Consider the following 17,186-nt stretch of genomic DNA (forward strand, 5'->3'; position numbering starts at 1 on the left):
TTTAAAGGCGAGAGCTGGCACTTGAACCAATCAAACAGGAATTCCAAAGAAGTATTGTTGAGAAGACTACATGATCTATCGAAAAGATTAGCAGATGGGGAAAATGTGGGTGAGGACATGACTATAACCAAGTCCAAATTGATGGACTTGGAGCAAAATCGTTTAAAAAATCTCGGAGAAAAAATGCCTGTAAGCACAGTGATAGAAGGGGAAAAAATCACAGTCTACCAACTTTCAAAAAACGTTCATCGTGGTAGCTCATTCGGTCTCCAGCTAAGAGATGTTTCGAGTGCTGATCCTATAACCGACAGCACAAAACTGGGTAAAATGGTTCATGCTTATTTTTCTGAACAATTTAAAAAATATCCAAGGAATTCTGATCAGAACGAAATTAATAACTTTTTAAGTTGTGTTAACAGTTTTGTAAAATGACGAAGATAGAATAAGATTACTGAAACCAATAACTGTGGATGAAATTTACAACGTTTTGAAAGGATGTAACCGAAAAAAATCGCCTGGCCCTGACGGACTAACTTACGAGTTTTATATTGCCAATTTTGAGACCTTGAAGTTTGATTTATGTCATCTATTAAATAAATATCTAAACGGTGAATGCTTCCCCCCGAAGGAATTCTCGAGCAGAATCATTACGCTGATCCCAAAACAAGGCGATACTACACTTTTAAATAATCAAAGACCAATCTGTTTACTAAATACCGATTATAAGCTTTTCACCAAGCTTTTGACAAACAGGATTCAGTTGAGCATCGAGAATCTGATAGGCCCAGGACAAAGTGCATGCATTGCGGGACGATCATGTACTGATAATCTAAATGATGTACGTCGTTTGTTGACTAAATCTATTGAAAATAAAAATTTTAAAGGGATATTACTAAGCTTAGATATCGAGAAAGCATTTGATAAAGTTGATCATCAATTTCTGTGGGCTGTTTTAGCAAAATTTGGATTTCCTGAGCTGCTTATTTCCTGCATACAGCAATTATACGAAAGAGCTACCTCGAAGGTTTTGTATAACGGCTTTCTGACAAATGAAATTAAAACACATTCTTCAGTTCGTCAAGGCTGTCCTCTCAGCATGGTTTTGTTCGTTTTGTATATCAGTCTGTGCTCGGGATGCTTACCTTCAATAAGTTCCTTAGAGTAATAGCCTTTGCCGACGACTTAAATATATTTCTTCGAAGCGCAGAAGAGTTCGATATGGTTTTAAATATCATTAACTCTTTTTCTAAATATTCGAAAATACGGCTAAATGTGAGCAAATCTTGTTTTCTGCGAATTAATAATTCTCCTGGAGGGCCATTTCAAATTATGGAAACCACAAATTTAAAGTTACTGGATGTAACATTCAAGAACACTTGGAACGATACAATTGAGTACAATTATACAAGTATAATTAATACTATTAAATACAGGATTGGTCAAAATAAATTTCGAGCTATGAGTCTGTTAGATAAGGTTATACAAACACCTTCCTTTTATCCAAACTTTGGTATCTATCTCAAATTTTCCCCCCGAAAAATAAGCACATTGCTTCAATAAGAAAAATAGTTGGTGCCTTTTTGTGGAAATCGTGCATTTTCCGCGTCGACAGAAGACAATTATATTTGGATATCGACCAAGGAGACCTTGGATTAATTGACCCTGAAGCAATATGCAAGGCTTTGTTTATAAGAAACATTTTGAAAGTAGGGGAAATTGATGAAAAATATCTTCTAGACTATAGATATCTGGCCAGGCTGTCCAGAAATGGGAATGAATGGATTCAAGAAGCCATTGAATTCAATAATCAAAATTTTGCTATTGAATCGACAAAGCAATTATACCGCCTATTTATTAATAGGAATACTTTTCAACCGCGCGTAGAAATCGAGTTTCCTCAAATTATTTGGAAACCCTTGAGTCGATCATTTCTACTTTCTGATGATAAATCTAAACTGTATCTTCTTTTAAATGATCTAATACCAAATAGACGAAAGTTACGTCAGTATAATATTGGTAAGGTAGATAATGACCTCTGCGAGATATGTGGAGGAATTGACACTAATAGCCATAGGATTCGAGCTTGTAGTGCAGGAAAAGAAGTTCGCGAGTGGGTTTTATACGGAATTATACGGAATAGGTACGGCATTCAAGTGATAGGAATTGAAGACATTTTGTCTTGGAGAATTGAGGATGACTGTCCTCTCCAGAAGACAGTGGTGTGGTTAGCGGTTCATTACGTCGCTTACTGCACGGGCAAATTTCCCTGTCTGAGTCTGTACGTTTTCCAGAGGAGCATAAGAGAGTTTAGGTGGAATATGAAGGAATTAGTAAAAGTTAATTTTAGAGCGCATCTAAATATTTGCTAGGTATAGATATGCAGTTGCTTGCTGAAAGAATTGTGAAATGTAAATATTTAATTGAAATATAACCCAATACAAAAAATCACAATTTGCTATGTGATCGCACGCCACAACCTGTAACTCCGGAACCGGAAGTCGGATCAGGACGAAATTAAATAGCTATTAACGGAGACGCAAAAGCTTTCATTTGAGACCAAGTTTAGTTGAATCGGTCTAGCCATCTCCGAGAAACCGATGTGACTGTAATTCTGAATTTAGATACTTCCGCTGGGGCTTCCGGAACCGATGATGGTGGCCAATGTGGTCAAATAGACTTTGAATGGATGTTAGTGACCTAATACTACAAATCGAAGCAGTTGTGGTCATATTTTGGAAAAAATTTCACCTTTATACATTCATTGCAGAATTTATTAAAATCGACATATTCTGCGTGTTCGTACTCATCACCCTGTAATTCCGGAACCGGAGGTCGGATCCATTAGAAATTCAATAGCAGCCTATGGGAACGTTGCACCTTTCATTTGAGACTAAGTTTGTCAAAATCGGTTCAGCCATGTCTGAGAAAAATGAGTGACATTTTTGGTTACATACACACATACAGACGCACATACACACACATGCATACATACACACATACATACACACACACAGACATTTGCCAAACTCGACGAACTGAATCGAATGGTATATGTCACTCGGCCCTCCGGGCCTCCGTTAAAAAGTCGATTTTCAGAGCAATTGCAATACCTTTCTATTGAGAAAGGCAAAAATCAACATTTAATTCACGTATTGTATTTTTTATTCATATATAAAATTTCTTCTTTCAAAACTCCTGGAATTCGCGGTAATCTTTGCACCGCAAAAGGTCACAGTGCCTACCAATTCGATGATATACTGTCAGAAATAAACAAACGATATGCGAAAGGTGCCACACCATGTTTCTATGGCGACGGGAGAAGAAAAGGCTCACACCAGAAGCGAACTCAAATCAAATCATGCATTTAGCATTTTACATTCGACACTACTTGTAAGCGTTTTGTGAAGGACCCACAATGATGAACGTGGTTGTATTTGCATTAAATTATTACGCTGTTTTGAAATTATTATCTTGATTATGTCGCCTGAGTGTGAACAAAAAAAAAAGTTTGTAAAGACGTCACGGAATTATTTTCTTCCATAGAAATTGGAACTATCACAATTAGTGGAGGGCATTCTATGGTGTCGACATCATCCCAAACACAGTGGTTTGAAGCAAGATACGTCAAGTTGCAGGGGGCTGGTGGGAGAAGAATAGTTTACGAATATTGAGCTGAAGATACAAAACAAATAAAAATAAACCGAACACTTCCTTTTATGCTCTCTATATTTGGTCAATGTGCCTTTAGGGGAAACGTAGACCACGTTGAAAGCCAAAACAATTTATTATACCAAAACCGTTCGATTTGTAACTCCTCAAAAACCACATCCCTTTACCATATAGTGAAACTTGTTCACTTACCTCTCGATAGTTGTTCGTTCGGTCTTATCTTATTCCATTCACCATACGATACCGAAAAGCACCACTAAAATTCGATCAATGCTTCCCACTTCAGTTTTGTCTGATAAGCGATCAGTTTAAGCGGCCGCCACAACAAGAACGAATCCGGTGGTGGGCGGAAAGTTTTCCTCTCTCAGAACACGGTTCTTTCTTCGAAAAACTTGACACAAAAGCTAACACAAACACTTCACTTTCACCGATTTATGCGGCGCCAGGTAGAGTAATATTTGCCTTTACGATCGACGGCCAAACTTTCGCTCAATTCCAATAAATCAACTTTTCTTTCCGATAACGCATTTGATCCGCATTCGCCCGGGCGTGAGTGTGGGTGGGTTAAATTATGGCTGACATTATAATCCTTCGGCAGAATTTAGCAATCGATCTCACTTAGTGACACTCAACAAAGCGACTCTGCCTCGGAGCATAAATTATCCCGTTCTCTTCACTGTTCACGTCGCTGAATCTGGAATGTTTTTGCCGTCGCCGCCTGATGGATGAAACTCATTAGCGACTGCCCCTGCGTTCTCGAAATCACATTCCGCCGTCACCGTCGCCGACGCCTTCGGTCCTGGGGGGACCACCATAAAAGTGCATTTTCGCGAGCATTCCAATGGCGACCGTATGGGGATGGCGCCAATCTGTGTGCACGGTTGACGGCGTTGCTTCTTTAGCTGCCGGTGGTGCCTCCGAACCTCCTGTTGTTGTTGGCTTCCGGAATGGGGGGAGGTAGTAGCTCCGTGTAGCAGAGCCAGTTGTTTAACTCGTGTAAACTAGAATTAGAGAAAAAGTGGAAAGGGAAAATATTGGTATTCTTGCCGGGAGAGAAATGAAATGCGATGTTGGTTGGATGGAGGCGGTGAAAATAGCGAGCGTTTGTTTATGCTACCGCTTACGTTAGCTACTTTTCAGAGATCGAGTGGGGGCGGCGGAAAAGTTGGAAACCGTCGCCAGCGAGAGAGCTAGTTCAAAACTTTCTGTTTAATCAAATGAGATTAAACATGCAGCCGGGACTAAAACCTTGTGATTTGCATAGCAAGAGCCCTCAACCGATTTACCGATGGGGGCAATAAAGAGCATGATTAAAAACAATAATCGAGTTGCATTTGCAGTCGAGTTTCGAAATTGAATTTGCTAATTGGCTTCCACTCTCGTGATTGGTCGGGTATTTTCTGTTTCAATTTCAACAGAATTGGCTGATTGTGTTGCTGTAACTTTTTTTGTCATTTATAGTTTGTGTTATTCGTTGATAAAGGTTTCAGGAAACAGTGAATGATCTTTTAAAATATGCAAATTAACATTGAAAAACTAATTGCTATAAAGTTGCTAAATTACATGATAATCGCGCTGCTTCAATGTCATCTTCACTCCCATCAATTTCCAGATCGGTGAGCTAGAGCTCGTTCGGTTACGCAGAAGACCATAATGCTAATCTCCCGCATATGTACCAATTTCACGTACTCATGGATGAGCTGCTAGTACATCGCTTTCCTATGAGGACTTGAACCGTGAGAGCGTTCCAGAAAGAAGAAGCGACGGTTGGCGTTACATTTTTGGTCCTATAACTGCCTAAACAGTTTGTCGTGCTTGGGAAGCTTGACGACGTAGCGGCTGTCGGAGTGCTGGGTGATGTTCTTCACGAAATGTTCCCCACGGCATCGTTCCGACAGAAGCCATCCCTTTGAATCGTGGACTTCTTCGAACTGCCAGAGTCGGTTGACCAATCCATCTATCGTGCAGGCATTTACGTGGATCGCTGGGATCGTGGTTCTTTAATAAACACTCTCCGGAGTAATTTTTGTATTCTGCAGTAGCGGCAATTCTTCACCGAGCAATATCCTGCCGCATCCAAAAAGCTTAAAAAGATGGGCCAGAATCCCAGAATCATGTCGATGTCGCCAGTAACAGCAAAAGTTGGATCTGCAAGCTCTACGTGCTTTGGGATCGCCCAGTGGCGAGCTTCTACCGTCGACTGGGACAGCTTCGCGATAATGGAAGGCAGAACCAACATGGGACATTCCACAGATTCGATCTCTACCGTTACGGATGTCACGAGCGCAGTTGGAAGGAAAACGTTTCCAGGAACCACTTCCGCAGAGTGTGATTCAATAATAGAGAACTCATGGAAGGAGCTTGAACATGGTAGAAGTAGACGGTTACTGTACGGGAGTTTGCGAAACAGACTGCGATGACAGTGAGTTTGGCGTATACTATACACTCAGGTTTTTTTTACGCGGGGATACGAGCCGCGTAAATGAAAACCGCGTAAATTTCAAAAACCGCGTAAATGAAAACCGCCTAAATTTCAAAATCAGCGTAAAAAAAACCGCGTAAAAAATACCGCGTAAAAAAAACTTGAGTGTACAGCGAACATGCTGCGGCGAGAGTCGACTGGAGGACAACACATCAACGCGATACGGAAGCTTAAGCTCCCGGTTCCGGGATTGGCGTCAGGTGGTTCAGGATGAAAAAGCGTGTGGTGCATTTTGGGACAAGTACTCACCGCAATTGTTGCACTACTTCGGCTTGCTGATGCTGGAAAAGGGGACACTGGACACCTGCTAGCTTGGATGTCGGATTTGGCTTGCTGTAAGGAGGAGCAGTGTTCGAAGTGTCGACCACTGCCTGCAAAACTCGAGCGTGATTTTGGAGTAAGTTTACATTTGATGATATTCAAATTGATGCGCTGGAGCTTGTGTGCTCTGATATGTCGCCGCTTCCTCCAAGAACAGAAACGATGTTGTCAGAATCGAGTTTGCTACAGTGGTTCTCCCATTCATGAAGCGTACAAGAATCAATTGATACTTGGTAAACCAGGGTAGAGCAGCATCGGTCTACTGGTTCACTCAAGCTCTTTAGTATGGAGATCCACAGCTCGAAGCAATCGATCAGAGCAAACAGATCTTCAGCTGATTCTCTGCATATCGCTGGAGTGTCGAAAAGCGTCCGTATGTGACACTTGATTCAGTAGCGAATGGCGACAAATTGTGTTCAGCATGTTCGGAAGTAGTCCAAGAGCGAATTTGGTGCTTTATTCAACTTAACGAAAGTGGTAGAACTGGTTCTTGAGCAACGAAGTCAGCCGCAGCTGCAGCTCTCGCCAATTCATCCACCCATTCATTTCCAGTAAAACAGGAATGGCATCAGTCTTCGCAAATGAACATCGAACACCATGTTCGCTATAGTTCTGTGCTCATCCTAACCATCATTTCGTGTGCAAACTCGAACGCGCTAATGCGTACCAAAACACGAGCACATGTTCGTCTGCACAACCGAACCCCATGTACGTACGCGGTGCTCGTACACACAGGTTCTTGATACTAGCTTTCTCTTTCTCTCGCCCATCATCACTAGCATTGACTCATTCTGTTTTGTGTGTGCCTTTGTTATGTACGCTCACGGTGTGCGTACACGGTGTTTAAACCTAAGTTTGCACATCGTTCGCTTGGGTTCGGTGTTCGATGCAAACCTGTACACAAAGGCAAAGCATGTTTGATGTTGAACGAGCGCACGAAATTTTGTACACGGGTGCAAACTTGATGTTCATGGGAAGACTGGTATCCATAGAAAGCATTTGAAATGCTAAGTTCTTCGATTTGAGTTCGATCTGCAATTACTAATTTCGATCTCGAATCTGCTGTACTAAGTGCTTTCAGGGCAGCCTAACTGTCAAATAAAACTGGCAAAAATAAATTCTTTTACCGCCAATTCTCTGTTGAAGTATCAATTGTACGCCACACAGAATCGCGAAGATTTCTGCTTAGAATACGGTACAGTATCTACCAAGCGAATGAGATTGGTTGAATCTCATTTCACGACAGTAGCACCAGGCTCGGCTCTCCAATAAAGAACCGCCAGCATAACATATTACGAATTCTGTTGTTTGCATTCAGAACGAGTTATACGTTCACTGTCGAGTCGAGTAGCACATCTTTTAGCCTCAGTCCCCAAGGTAATTCCCATCACCTCTATAGCTTGTAAATTCGATGAAAATCCTTGGTTGAAGATACTGACTGCCAAATAAGTCAAAACATTGACCACCTGCCTGCCAGAATTTGCGCATGTGTTTTGGCGCTAAGGAACAGATTCCACTATTCAGAGACTCATTGATGTGTTGGGTGTGAGCTCCTAAGTATATTTCTAATAAATCATTAGATAATAGAGTTACGTAGATCCTGACATGTTCGAATGTTTCTAAAGTACCTTTTACCTAACGCCACTTGCACCAACTGTCCTCGCTGAGTGAGTGTTGGGGATTTTCGTTCGATGACGAACCGTGTTCGAGGGAAGCCCAGATTGCATTTCGCGAGGAATTCCACGAAGATCCGTCCAAAAATCTTTAAAATCGTCACCGACCATCTTAGATTCCGATGAAACTTTACATGTTTCGCCGTCATGGAAGACTAAATATTTTCCACAGGTAATAAGATTATTTTGACTCAAGAGCAACTTTTCAAAAGGGCTTAAACGTCTCTACGTGTATGAATTTCGATTTTTTTTTGTTCGGTTATTGTATTTTATACAGCAAAACTATCTGAGAAAGAGTTACAGGGAATGAATACTTCTGGCCGAAAAAAATATACACTGAAAAAATGTTGTGTCATTTTTCAAAAAAACAAAAATGTATAATAAAAATTTAAATTGCGAAAAAACCCTTTTTTTTAATTTTTTTATATTTTGGAAATAAAAACCTATAGAGAAAAAAACATTTTGTATGTGATTGCATGATGGAGAAAAAATCGCTAAAAAGGTTTTTCTTACAATAACTTCGTACATGTTTTTAAATTTCATACTAATTGACATACAAAATTGCAATTTTATTACAGAATATAATTCTAAGCAACATTTAAAATCAAAATGCATTTAACAAAAATCTTCCTAAATGCGATAGTTTTCGAGATATTTGAAATTTTGCTCCATCAAAAACAATTAATTCGTGTAATTATGCTCTTTTTAAAAGTTATTCGCGTTACCCCATCATAAAATGTCAAAGTTTTAATGCTTATCGTTTTAAAGACGTAAAAGCAACTTTTTAGTGTATTTAGATCATGGAGAAGTTTTCAATAAAAAAGTTTTCCTAACAACAACTTTTGACATATTTTTATAATTTATACAATTTGCAGTCAAAAATACAATTTGCTTTTTGAATATGATTCCAAACGCCATTTTAAATCGAGATGCTCTTAACAAAAATTTTCTGAAATGTAGTAGTTCTCGAGATATTTAAATTGTTTTAACAGCACAATTATTTTGTTTTATTACGACCTTTTCTTGAGTTATTCGCATTTCTCCATCAACAATAATAGGTTTTTCAAAAGGCCCGTAAACATTTCTGCAACTTTCCCTTTGACATCAAGGCGATATTGTAAACCAGTTGAAAGTTACATGAAAGCAACCAAAATAAATTTCAACCATAGGGTCTGATGATTAAACTATATATTTGAATCATATTTTGGTTGTTTCATGTAACTTCCAAATGTTTCACAATATCGCCTTGATGTCAAAGAGAAAGTTACAGGAAATTTTATGGGCCTTTTGAAAAACCTATTATTGTTGATGCAGAAACGTGAATAACTTATGAAAAGGTCGCAATAAAACAAAATAATTGTGTTGTTAAAACAAAAGTTAAAATATCTCGTGAACTATTACATTTCAGAAAAATATTGTTATGAGCATTTTGATTTAAAATGGCGTTTAGAATCATATTCAAAAAGAAAATTGTATTTTTGACTGCAAATAGTATAAATTATAAAAAGATGTCAAAAGTTGTTGTTAGGAAAACTTTTTTATTGAAAACTTCTCCATGATCCAAATACACTAAAAAAGTTGCTTTTACGTCTTTAAAACGATAAACATTAATTTATTGTCATTTTATGATAGGGTAAGGCGAATAACTTTTAAAAAAGAGCATAATTACACGAATTAATTGTTTTTGATGGAGCAAAATTCCAAATATCTCGAAAACTATCGCATTTTGGAAGATTTTTGTTACATTCATTTGATTTTAAATGGTGCTTAGAATTATATTCTGTAATAAAATTACAATTTTGTATGTCAATTAGTATGAAATTTAAAAACATGTACGAAGTTATTGTTAGAAAAACTTTTTTACCGATTTTTTCTACATCATGCAATCACATTCAAAATTTTTCTTTTCTCTTTAGGTTTTGTTTCCAAAATATAATTTGAAAAAATTGGGTTTTTTAACTTTTAACTTAAATTTTTGTTTTTTTGAAAAATAACAAATTTTTTTTCAGTGTATATTTTTTCGGATAGAAGTATTCATTCCCTGTAACTTGTTCTCAGATAGTTTTGCTGTATAAAATACAGTAATCGAACAAAAAAAATTGAAATTTATACACGTAGAAACGTTTACGCTCTTTTGAAACATTACCCAAGTAGCACGCTTTGTTACTGTATAGTATTTGTAACTCTCTTGGTAACAACTATGTTATGGAAAAAGCGCACTTAGTTTGTATGTTGTGCAACATGTTCCTAATTGCAGTAAAATAATGAAAACAATAGCTGTGTGATTTGTCGAGCACTGGGTAGTTGGACAGTTCTGTTTAAGGGTGGAATGGCAAACAAAGAGGCATTTGCAACTTGTTAGACTGTTTGTGCAAGTTAGCAAAGTTTCTGATTAGTTTCACAACTGTTATTGACGTTTGCATACTTAACACTATTGGCCAGATCTATAGTTACATAGTTGCAAAATCAGTTTAAAAATCCGTGAAAATTATTTTCAAATATTTCCAACAATAAAAAATATTGTGTAGTAGTTGTGCAACATTTAAAACTTTCAACAAGTTGCAATTGCTACTTGGGTAGTCTTGTATCAAAATATTCCAATTGCCAGGGAATATCATGGAGATTCATACAGCGAACACACCTGCAAAGTTTTGTTCGAATCGACGATGGTCATATTTTGCGGTCGGCCGGTTTCTCATGGAATCCCTATGTTCTACATAATTTGAGTTTTTCCGAATCGCCAGCCCATAAAATTTTTTTAGCTGGCCATTTGATTTGTCCGTCAACTTTCCCTTTCCTTTCCCACCTATATCTTTGTTTGCTTTCTTCAGTTGTCGTAATCTCGTTCCCATACGCTTCTCAACATGTTCGACGAATTCTTTCTTCCGTACGATAATGTCGTCCCCCCAAAAACAAGAAACCATTCACAGACGCTCACATCTCTGTCAAGAATGGACCGGTGAATTCTTCAAACAATGATTTTTCCATAGACATGCGCCATCGTGGTGCGCCCCGCTTTATATCTCAAAAACGGCCGGAGATGGATACCTTTCGGTTGCCAGAAACATGCCAAGGAATATAATTTTCACCAAATCCTTTCTGTGGCGAGTTCTCAGATACATATAGATTGAAATTAAGAGTAGACGACCCCCTTAAAATAACCATTATTCTAGAAAATGAGTTTTATAATAAGACGGAAGCAGTGCGGATCGCTATTGCAAACTCGTCGGTCGTACGATAGCTAGTCTTCAACAAGTTCCTTATGCGTGGAACATTATTCGTACAGGTACTCCATATCAATGGGATTGACATTGCACACTTCGCCGAGGGTCATAAAAACCGAAACTTATCGTAAAACAGCCATCCACGTGTAAGCCTGTCATTCAAGAAAGTCCATTCCCCCCCAAACGTTTCCTACCTTGTGGCAAACTTTTCCTAACCTGCCACAGCTGCTCGTCTCGTTATGTTCTGTTTCGATTCGGAAAGTTTATGACTCGTAAGAGACACCATTGTCAGGAGGCATATATAGGTTCATAAATGCGTGGCATATCAAGTAAGGGCCATTAAAGCAGCAGCGGAGAGAATAGGATGAGGGTTGCGTGAATGTGTTTGACGTAAAGCCGCAAGGCTTCAGCCGCCGCCGTGTTTCTGGTGGCTGGCTTCTACCAAGATTCTCGGTAATTGGTCTATGAAACATAACAACAATTTTCGCTCCATTGCTCATACATAATCCCGAAGTTGATGTGCGTGTGATAGGCCAGCCAACTCTCGAGTCCTCCCCAGGAACATAACCGTAAACATGAAGGTTTTAGCGCTGCACGCATTTTATTTCCAATAAGAACAAATACTACCGCTGCTGTCTGGGATTCGAGCGCTAAGAAAGCAGAAACAACCCGGTTGATGTGGGTAGGGTTTATATAGGTAAATTTCGTGATGAAATTTAATGTTTTAGTTTATTTTATTTAAATTACTAAAACTATTAGAGAAGGCTAGTTTTTAGTACATCGTGTTTCAACTTTATTACCAACAACTGAAACCTTTCGAGAAAATTGCGTGCTTTTTGTGCCACGTGATGAATGAATTTCATTTAAAGTCACTATAATAAAAAATAGGTTAGCTGTAAGTGTGCTTATTGTAAAAATGCATGTGATTATTTGTTCTGCGATTCGACATAGTTGCAGGCAACACAATAACAAATAATTTTCTTCGTAATAATCAGTTATAAATTTAACTAGCATTCAAAATTCGGGGTCGGTATCGTAAATTTCATTCCCTCCTCGAACATTGGGAATTTTGTCTTACGTTCGTAACCAATCGGTGATCAATAATAAACATTTTACTATGCTCCGAAAATAAGTTCAAATAAACAATCTTGAAGTCTAGTTAATTTCCGTCTAAATGTAGGCTAAGGTAAACAAAACTCTCAGCACATACCTATCACAAAACATTCCGCAGTGCACTGTGACGTCATGGACTCCGCTTCGAGCACTCGTGGCAGTGATGAGCACGCTGCACTGATTTCAAAAGTTTTTTATGTAATTTTAACTTCTACTTGTACTACTAATAATCGCGTAATTGATTTGTTTCCAGGGACGTGTTTTAATCTCATAAATCAGGTGATTTAAAAAAAGAACAGTACTAATTCGAATTTGAAAGGAAAGGAAACCAACAATGAGTAGAATTGCTGATTGATTAATAATTCTGCTCATTGTTGGCTTCCTCCCTTCTAAATTCGATTCAATAACAATTTCGCTATAAAAGCTAACGAAATTCAAACTCTAGCGTACGTTGATGAGAATAAACAAGTCGATGATGAGCATTGGTGACGTGCCTAGTATCATCATGGTTGGGAAACGTCAGCACTTTACACTCTCGTCCCCTCCCCCTCTTTCCCATCATCCGAGAACTCCTTTACTTTAACACCTCCAGCTGTATCTACTAAGCACGTGTACATATACAACATCTAATAGCTTCACACTCGCAACCGGAGAACTGCGGTTCGGTGCGTATTTATTTATTCATCGTCCGTCTGACCGGGCCGCCGGTCTTTTCGGTCGCAAACCGACCCGTACAAACAGACACTGTGACTCGAGGATTTGCGAGTAGTACGTACTTATCTACTCACGGAGCGATCACCGTAAATCTAAGAGAATCGTAAAAAGTACTGCAGCACACATGATGAAAAATTCATACACCAAACTTTTCGCCCATTCAGCATTCTTCCTTGTGGTCATTTATCTCAGGAAACTGCGGTGTGGTTGGGACTTTTCTACACCGCAAGTAGAAGCTAATCCGAAACACGGACGTCAGTACACGATTGGTGTTGCTGTCCGAGCTTCCGAAAGGTGAAAAATTGCGGGAAACACACAAAACACGATGTTGGTAGTGCTATTATTTAAGGCACTGATTTTTTTCCATCAAGTTTTTTTTGTGTTCTTCGGTTTGGGTCTGCGTTTTATGTGCTTCTAAATCGTTCTGTCATATTTATGTATGAAACTGATCCTTTCATACGATCCCCGTGGGAGTTTGACTGACTAATGGAGGCGTAGTGTCGATTATACTGATTACCTAATGGAAAGACGAAATTATAACCAGAGGGTGGATCAAAAGGATTTGCACGCTTGCCAAGAGGGATCTAATGGAGCTTCATTTACGAGGTTTGTTCTCTGACGGTATGGTTTGTTGTCGAGAAAAAAACGTCCACTTTATTTTGAGTAAATCATCTTTCATAAAGAGATCCTCAAATGGTCGTTTATCAGAAGAATATTGATGTTGTGTTTTTTTTGCAACCTGGCTAGTGGGATTAGCAAATGGCTCTCTCACAACAGATAATGGCGAAACATTGGATATTCTAATGAACCCACTTTCTTGTTTCAGTGGCGAGAAGTGTTCGATAGGTCAGCGTTGTAATGAACTCCGTCCTAACAGGAATTGTGAGGTGTGAAACGAGCTGGTTATGGTAATATACAGTCCCTGTCCATACCATTTTTTCGAGAGCTGTTCTACTGGACTGAAGAGCTATGATCTCGGAAGTTCTCCCCGTCCGAATCACTCACTACAACTGCAGACGAGACGGGAAATGTCACCCACTAACGCACTGCTTAATATCAGCTGTAGTAGGCCGTGATTCTAATTGTGACATTGATTGTTTGGTTCAGATATGCAGGCGTAGGGACTTAACGATTGCGCGGGAACAAACGTTTATTTGTGCATACTTCATACCGCGTTAATTAGCTTATAAGCACTTAATTATCTGGACTTTTTTGTGTTTTCGAAATCTTGAGCGTACTTGTGCGTTGGTTAACGCGATTTTATGTTCGTCTTTGTGTATCATCGCGAAAGGCGCGGTCATTTGTAAGTGAATGTGTAGATCCCGTGGTTGTTTATATGTCGCGTGGGCGTTTGTAAATCATTCAATTTTGAACCCATGTATCTATTCGCATATTCACGTGTGTTCTTGAATGATCGGGCGGTCCGTGAATCTGATGCTTAATTTTCAGTGAACGGTTCAGATAATAGAAGGCAGTTGCACCATATAACTAGAGTTCTAAGACGTGTCGCCATGAACCGTGTTGTTTAGTGGCATGAGTCTAGGCTGCAATGACCGAGGGTAGATACAACCGAACATAACCTGTTCATGATCGCGCGAGCGGTGGGTTAATACTTGAGATCGCGATTGTAAATTTATAGGTGCTAAAACGTTCATTTATTTATCGGGGTGATTTAATGTTGGCGAGATCGCGGGCGTAAGTATGTGTGTATGATCGAAATTGCATGTTCGCGTTTGTGATTAGAATTGTGTTATCGCGAAAGGCACGAGCGTTTGTGCATTTGAAATGAAAGAAATTATGAGTGTATGACAGATTATGCAATTGATTGTGTTAGTAGGTGTTAGTATGAATCTAATTTAAAATATTTCTATTCTATTCTATTCTAACCCTTACACAGCCAGTATTGAAAAGCATCCTGGAAAACACTACAGTTAGTCTAGTGTGTTTCTTGTCAATATTAATATTTGAAGCATATTTTCATATGCCGCAAATATTAAAACGGCCAGGCCTACTGTGTAGAGTTGAGTTTGAAGACGATTCAAAATTATATGGTAATTAAATTATTCATTTATTGAATAATTTAATTAACGTATCTTTTTGAATCTTAACAGAGGAAGAAACGAGGACAACCGTACCGACCGTTTCATTAAGGGGTATACAATAAATCGTTGGAAGTGACTTGGCTAAGAAGGTTACTGTCACTCCTTTGGTCCTTTACGGTGGGACAGAGGTATTTACACCTTGCCCTGGCTAATAAGCCTAGGTTAAAGCGCCTTTACTCGCTCTTTTTCACACCGTCTGCGAATTCTTTATGAAAACCATTCAATATATACAAACTCATGTAGGATTGCTACTGATTGACTCTCCTAAAGATTCAGCAAATGATGTCAAAAGCCACACTGTGTTAAACAAAATTTAATAATATTTTGAAAACACTACATTTGTTCTTAATGCATATTCATAAAAAATGACAACGAAAAATGTTTGCGTTGTAGCATATGGGTACTTCCAAATAGGAATGGTTTGGAGAAGTTTTATAAAGAAACAAGAAACGACCTCACCGATTTTCAGTAAAGCTGATGGACATTCATTTAAACTGTGCACAGCCTGCGGTCCATCCCAGAGTGTCTTAATGAACTTGAAATCCTGTCTATCCGTTCGCAAATAATGAAGTACTTCGGAGTACTTTCGGGTGCTCGATTTGTCTCTTTATACCCGGCCCGGCGCTGGATTGTCGCTCTCCACACAAACGATGGGAATAAAAACACTTGACGATCCGAAAGCTGCGGAACCAATGTGGTCTTCCTGATTGTGACCACGGAGCAGGATATAGAACACCTAAAAAAAACTGACAGCAGCGTAATTCACCTCCATTCGGAACCACAAAATGAACTTGAAAAGTGGTGTGCAACTCTGAACCTATCTGAAATTTATTTCGATGGATCCTCACTAAAGCTTGTGGAAGATTCAGACTCACAATGCAGATTACTTCAATATATTCACGAAATCGAAAAATTGACCAATTAAATAGATCACTAAATATAATAAGCAAATGGTAGCGACATATCCCGGAAAGGAGAATGATTTTGAACTATGTATTTAATATGGTAATATGTAGTACTTACTGGTTCAATTTTGGTGGCAGATATCCTTCTCTTATATTCATAACTTACAAATTTTAGCGATCCTGTTTGTACGATCCCCGGCTTATTGAATAGAATTTTTAGTCATTCTTGAATGACACAGCGTGCCTGGATATCCGTTGAGAGGAACCTTTTTGCCTTTCTCATATAGAAAGGTTATGCAATCACTCTGAAAAACGTCAACCTAATCCCGGCCCGGAGTGCCAAGTGTCATATCCCATTCGACTCAGTTCGTCGAGATCGGAAAAAGTCTGTATGTGTGTGTGTATGTATGTATGTGTGTGTGTATGTGTGTGTGTATGTGTGTGTGTATGTATGTGCGTATATGTCAAATAATGTCACTCATTTTTCTCAAAGATGGCTGAACCGATTTGCCCAAACTTAGTCTCAAATGAAAGGTGCAACCTTCCCATCGGCTGCTATTGAATTTTGGATCGATCGGAATTCTGGTTCCGGAATTACGGGTTTCAGAGTGCGGCCACACAGAAATTTCTCATATAAACTATAGGAAAAAATTAAAAATAGAATTTTTATTTTTGATGCTAAATGTGTTCAAGGTGCATGAAACGTCGAGATTTGATGCAAACTCGAAAAAAAAATTTGACTACGATTCACTTTTTTGGATTTTGGCACATTTTTGCCTTTCTCATGCATTCTGGTTATGCAATCACTCTGAAAAACGTCAACCTAATCCCGGCCAAATTTTTTTTTCGACTTGTTTAGGGTTTCTGGATTTTCACAGGGGCGTAGTTGATGGTTTTTCGGAGAGGGGTTACACCCCCCATCTACTGTTCGCGCCCCTCCTTTAAAAATCTCCTTAAATCACCCTTCAGACCACCACCCCATC

At 38.9% G+C, this 17,186-nt stretch overlaps 1 protein-coding gene across 3 annotated transcripts in view; it reads right to left on the reverse strand.

Annotated features, from left to right (window-relative positions):
* Positions 1-17,186, reverse strand: part of LOC131681289 (potassium voltage-gated channel protein Shaw) — a 352,113-nt gene that overhangs the window by 287,469 nt on the left and 47,458 nt on the right. For all 3 annotated transcript variants that reach the window (XR_009303887.1, XM_058962020.1, XM_058962019.1), the window contains exon 2: positions 3,862-4,670. The gene's annotated coding sequence lies outside the window, so the exon portion shown is untranslated. The remainder of the gene's footprint in view (positions 1-3,861; positions 4,671-17,186) is intronic.

Source organism: Topomyia yanbarensis, chromosome 2 (genome assembly GCF_030247195.1).
Source record: "Topomyia yanbarensis strain Yona2022 chromosome 2, ASM3024719v1, whole genome shotgun sequence".
In the NCBI taxonomy this organism is placed as follows: domain Eukaryota; kingdom Metazoa; phylum Arthropoda; class Insecta; order Diptera; family Culicidae; genus Topomyia; species Topomyia yanbarensis.